This window comes from Triticum aestivum, chromosome 6B, assembly GCF_018294505.1.
Source record: "Triticum aestivum cultivar Chinese Spring chromosome 6B, IWGSC CS RefSeq v2.1, whole genome shotgun sequence".
Taxonomy (NCBI): domain Eukaryota; kingdom Viridiplantae; phylum Streptophyta; class Magnoliopsida; order Poales; family Poaceae; genus Triticum; species Triticum aestivum.
This window is the reverse complement of record NC_057810.1, coordinates 352009064-352015643: the sequence shown is the minus strand read 5'-3', so window position 1 is coordinate 352015643 and position 6580 is coordinate 352009064.

The following is a 6580-nucleotide window of genomic DNA, read 5'->3' as shown; positions in this document are numbered from 1 at the left end:
TTCAATGCTGAAGTCGGCAGAGGTAGAAATCAAGAAAGAACATCAAGTGTTGATGGTCAATAAAACCACCAAGTTCAAGAAGGGCAAGGGTAAGAAGAACTTCAAGAAGGATGGCAAGGATGTTGCCGCGCCCGGTAAGCCAGTTGCCGGGAAGAAGTCAAAGAATGGACCCAAGCCTGAAACTGAGTGCTTTTATTGCAAAGGGAAGGGTCACTGGAAGCGGAACTGCCCCAAATACTTAGCAGATAAGAAGGCCGACAACACTAAAGGTATATGTGATATACATGTAATTGATGTGTACCTTACCAGTACTCGTAGTAACTCCTGGGTATTTGATACCGGTGCCATTGCTCACATTTGTAACTCACAGCAGGAGCTGCAGAATAAGCGGAGACTGGCGAAGGACGAGGTGACGATGCGCGTCGGGAATGGTTCCAAGGTCGATGTGATCGCCGTCGGCACGCTACCTCTGCATTTACCTACGGGATTAGTTTTAAACCTCAATAATTGTTATTTAGTGCCAAGTTTGAGCATGAACATTGTATCTGGATCTCGTTTGATACGAGATGGCTACTCATTTAAATCCGAGAATAATGGTTGTTCTATTTATATGAGAGATATGTTTTATGGTCATGCCCCGATGGTCAATGGTTTATTCTTAATGAATCTCGAGCGTAATGTTACACATATTCATAGTGTGAATACCAAAAGATGTAAAGTTGATAATGATAGTCCCACATACTTGTGGCACTGCCGCCTTGGTCACATTGGTGTCAAGCGCATGAAGAAGCTCCATGCTGATGGACTTTTAGAGTCTCTAGATTATGAATCATTTGACACATGCGAGCCATGCCTCATGGGCAAGATGACCAATACTCCGTTCTCCGGAACAATGGAGCGGGTAACCAACTTGTTTGAAATCATACATACTGATGTGTGCGGTCCAATGAGCGTTGAGGCTCGCGGAGGATATCGTTATGTTCTCACTCTCACTGATGACTTGAGTAGATATGGGTATGTCTACTTGATGAAGCACAAGTCTGAGGCCTTTGAAAAGTTCAAGGAATTTCAGAATGAGGTAGAGAATCAACATGACCGAAAGATAAAATTCCTACGATCAGATCGTGGGGGAGAATATTTAAGTCACGAATTTGGCACGCACTTAAGGAAATGTGGAATCGTTTCACAACTCACGCCGCCTGGAACATCTCAGCGAAATGGTGTGTCCGAACATCGTAATCGCACTCTATTGGATATGGTGCGATCTATGATGTCACTTACTGATTTACCGCTATCATTTTGGGGATATGCTCTAGAGACAGCTACATTCACTTTAAATAGGGCTCCATCTAAATCCGTTGAGATGACACCGTATGAATTATGGTTTGGGAAGAAACCTAAGCTGTCATTTCTAAAAGTTTGGGGATGCGATGCTTATGTCAAGAAACTTCAACCTGAAAAGCTCGAACCCAAGTCGGAAAAATGCGTCCTCATAGGATACCCCAAGGAAACCATTGGGTATACCTTCTACTTAAGATCCGAGGGCAAGATCTTTGTTGCCAAGAACGGATCCTTTCTAGAAAAAGAGTTTCTCTCAAAAGAAGTAAGTGGGAGGAAAGTAGAACTTGATGAAGTACTACCTCTTGAACCAGAAAGTAGTGCAGCTCAGGAAAATGTTCCTGTGGTGCCTACACCATCTGGAGAGGAAATTAATGGTAATGATCAAGGTACTTTGGATCAAGTTGCTACTGAACTTCGTAGGTCCACAAGGACACGTTCCACACCAGAGTGGTATGGCAACCCTGTCCTAGAAATCATGTTGCTAGACAACGGTGAACCTTCGAACTATGAAGAAGCGATGGCGGGCCCAGATTCCAACAAATGGCTTGAAGCCATGCAATCCGAGATAGAATCCATGTATGAAAACAAAGTATGGACTTTGACAGACTTGCCCGATGATCGGCGAGCGATAGAAAACAAATGGATCTTTAAGAAGAAGACGGACGCGGATGGTAATGTTACCATCTATAAAGCTCGACTTGTCGCTAAGGGTTATCGACAAGTTCAAGGGGTTGATTATGATGAGACATTCTCTCCCGTAGCGAAGCTGAAGTCTGTCCGAATCATGTTAGGAATTGCCGCATACTATGATTATGAGATATGGCAGATGGACGTCAAAACGGCATTCCTTAACGGGCATCTTAAGGAAGAACTGTATATGATGCAGCCGGAGGGTTTTGCCGATCCTAAGAATGCTAACAAAGTATGCAAGCTCCAGCGATCCATTTATGGGCTGGTGCAAGCATCTCGGAGTTGGAACATTCGCTTTGATGAGATGATCAAAGCGTTTGGGTTTATGCAGACTTATGGAGAAGCCTGCGTTTACAAGAAAGTGAGTGGGAGCTCTGTAGCATTTCTCATATTATATGTAGATGACATACTCTTGATGGGAAATGATATAGAACTTTTGGACAGCATTAAGTCCTACTTGAATAAGTGTTTTTCAATGAAGGACCTTGGAGAAGCTGCTTACATATTGGGCATCAAGATCTATAGGGATAGATCGAGACGCCTCATAGGTCTTTCACAAAGCACATACCTTGATAAGATTTTGAAGAAGTTCAAAATGGATCAGTCCAAGAAAGGGTTCTTGCCTGTATTGCAAGGTGTGAGATTGAGCTCGGCTCAATGCCCGACCACGGCAAAAGATAAAGAAGAGATGAGTGTCATCCCCTATGCTTCAGCCATAGGATCTATTATGTATGCCATGCTGTGTACCAGACCTGATGTAAACCTTGCCGTAAGTTTGGTAGGTATGTACCAAAGTAATCCCGGCAAGGAACACTGGACAGCGGTCAAGAATATCCTGAAGTACCTGAAAAGGACAAAGGACATGTTTCTCGTTTATGGAGGTGACGAAGAGCTCGTCATAAAGGGTTACGTTGACACTAGCTTCGACACAGATCTGGATGACTCTAAGTCACAAACCGGATACGTGTATATGTTGAATGGTGGAGCAGTAAGCTGGTGCAGCTGCAAGCAGAGCGTCGTGGCGGGATCTACATGTGAAGCGGAGTACATGGCAGCCTCGGAGGCAGCGCATGAAGCAATTTGGGTGAAGGAGTTCATCACCGACCTAGGAGTCATACCCAATGCGTCGGGGCCGGTCAAACTCTTCTGGGACAACACAATAGCTACTGCCCTTGCCAAGGAGCCCAGGTTTCACAAGAAGACCAAGCACATTGTAACGCCTACGATGCGGCTATATCTCCCACGTGTCGAAGCACGACTTAGAGGCATAACCGCATGGTGGTTTTGTCGCAAGAAGGGTCATCTTCACACAATCCCATGTAATGAACAAGAATGGGATAAAGAGAGTTGGCTTACAATCGCCACTTCACATAATACATGAATAAGTTCATACATCATCCAAAATACACTCATAGACCGACTATGGTCAAATCCAAATAAAAAGAAGACAACCCCAAATGCTAGATCCCCGATCGTCCCGACTGGGCTCCGCTACTGATCATCTGGAAACGAAATATAGTAACGACCAAGGGCCTCATCAAACTCCCACTTGAGCTCAGTCGCGCCATCTGCGCTGGTATCCTCGGCACCTGCATCTGTTTTGGTAGAATATGTGAGTCACGGGGACTCAGCAATCTCGCACCTGCGAGATCAAGACTATTTAAGCTCATAGGTAGGAAAGGGTAATATGGTGGAGCTGCAGCAAGCGCTAAGCATATATGGTGGCTAACATACGCAAGTGAGAGCGAGAAGAGAAGCAACGCATCGGTCGAGAAGCTAGAAGCGATCAAGAAGTGATCCTGAAACTACTTACGTCAAACATTACCCAAACCGTGTTCACTTCCCGGACTCCGCCGAGAAGAGACCATCACGGCTACACACGCGGTTGATGTATTTTAATGAAGTCAAGTGTCAAGTTATCTACAACCGGACATTAACAAATTCCCATCTGCCTCATAACCGCGGGCACAGCTTTCGAAAGATAATACCCTGCAGGGGTGTCCCAACTTAGCCCATCATAAGCTCTCACGGTCAACGAAGGATATACCTTCTCCCGGGAAGACCCGATCAGTCTCGAAATCCCGGTTCGCAAGACATTTCGACAATGGTAAAACTAGACCAGCAAAGCCGCCCGATGTGCCGACAAATCCCGATAGGAGCTGCACATATCTCGTTCTCAGGGCACAACGGAATGGTCAGCCTACAAGTAAAACCAGTCCTCGAGTTGCCTCGTGGTGGCCCCGCAGTCTGCCCGGTTCGGACCAACACTCGAAGGAGCACTGGCCCGGGAGGGGGGCTAAAATAAAGATGACCCTCGGGATCGCGAAAATCCAAGGGAAAAAGGTATAGGTGGCAAATGGTAAAACCAAGGTTGGGCCTTGCTGGAGGAGTTTTATTCAAAGCGAACTGTCAAGGGGGTCCCATAAATCACCCAACCGCGTAAGGAACGCAAAATCAAGGAACATAACACCGGTATGAAGGAAACTAGGGTGGCAAGAGTGGAACAAAACACCAGGCATAAGGCCGAGCCTTCCACCCTTTACCAAGTATATAAGGTGCATTAATTGAACAAGAGATATTGTGATAACCCAAAGTATCCATGTTCCAACAAGGAACAAACTTCATCTTCACCTGCAACTAGCAACGCTATAAGAGGGGCTGAGCAAAAGCGGTGACATAGCCAAACAACGGTTTGCTAGGACAGGATGGTTAGAGGTTTGACATGGCAATATGGGAGGCATGATAAACAATGGCAGGTAGAGCTAACATAACGATAGAGCGAGCAACTAGCAAAGCAAAGATAGAAGTGATATCGAAGGTATGGTCATCTTGCCTGCAAAGTTCTCAGGGTTGTCGAAGGCTCTATCCTCGTAAGCGTTCTCAACAGGTTCCTCGTTCACATACTCGTCTCCCGGCTCTACCCAAAGCAAGAACACAAGCAATGGAACCACAATCAAACATGGAGCAATGCACAAGCAACATGATGCAATACATGACATGATATGCGAGATGTGATATGCAATGCATATGCGTGCTCCGGAAGGGAAATGATGAACGAGGCATCAACTTGGCAAACCAAGTATGCCACTGGAAAGATGAGATGATTTCGGTTGAAATCGATATAAAGATCACCGGAATCGGATGCACGGTTTGCAAATGGCAAGCAAAACAAGAATGACACAAATCTGCGATTAGCAGCACGATGCTACTTAGCATGCAACAAGAAACATGCTACATCATTCCAACATAAAAACAAAGCATATGGTAGTGATCTACAGGAGATGCTTGACAAAAGAGGAACACTGAGCTACGGCTAAATCACACCATAACAGGTTCAAACAAGCATGGGAAAAGTGCAAAAGATATCAGGTTTGACATGGCATAAACAGCATCAGGTAGCAATGTTCAGATCAAGGAAACAACATGCTACATGAACTTATAATAGAAAAACAAGGCATGACATGATTCTACTCAAAGCATAGAACAAAAGTCCCTTACTGACCATGAGCCAAAAAGGATCAGAAAAAATGATGGCACCCATGTAAACATAGCAAGTTTCGTTAACAGATTCAGAAAACAGAGCATGGCATTGACAGAATTACGAAGGCACCTTCGTGAGCTCGATGCACTCACTAAAGAGCATTTCATGATAAACTAAGCATACATCCATCAAGAAGACATGGCATAGAAGCTATACATGGCAAGAACAACATCATAGCATACACGGATCAACTACAACAACCTTGGCAAAATTGAATAACATGTAAACAATCTACCAGGAAACGTTTTGTAGCAAAAGTAGAGCACGAAAATGACATGCTAGACTACTACATAATTTCAAACAGGGGCATGAATGGATAGAGCATAACCATATGTTCAAAACACCCTTACTGAAGTATCTCAAAATAAGCATGGATCTCTTTGTAGCATCAAGTTTACATGGCATAAAAATAACAGCAGAACAGGGACTAAAATCAGCAACATCACGAGGCCTAGTTTGCATGCTTGTGCTAGTCACCACATTGATCACAAAAATACATGGCATACACCCCTGTAAAGCTGGCATGGCATAGTTCAAAACATATGTAGGGCTCAAGTTCATAAGATGCACACATCAATCATGGCAAAAATGACAAAAGTGCATGTTCTGATAAGAATCTGAAACTAACATCACATAGCCCTCTTCCAACAGCATTTCGGGCATCAAGATGAGCTCAAATGAAAATGATGCAATGAGAAGAAATGATTTGCTCATTGAGGCGAACAAATCGGTCTGCTGCACACCCAAAACGGAGCCACGGGTGCACAGTTATGGTGCGAGGAACATGCAACAAAATACTGACAGAAAAATGACTTAGTGGATTTCGGGGGAGAAAGAAGTCAACCCTAGGGTTCTAGATCCGATCTGGCTCACACGGAAGCCGAGTTGGCCGGAGGCTCGCCGGAGAAGAGGTCGGGGAGGCTGCGGGGGCGAGGCGGCGGTCGGGACGACGGGCGACGGCGCTTGTGCGCCGGGGCGGCGAGGCGGAGGCGACGACCGGGGAAGCGG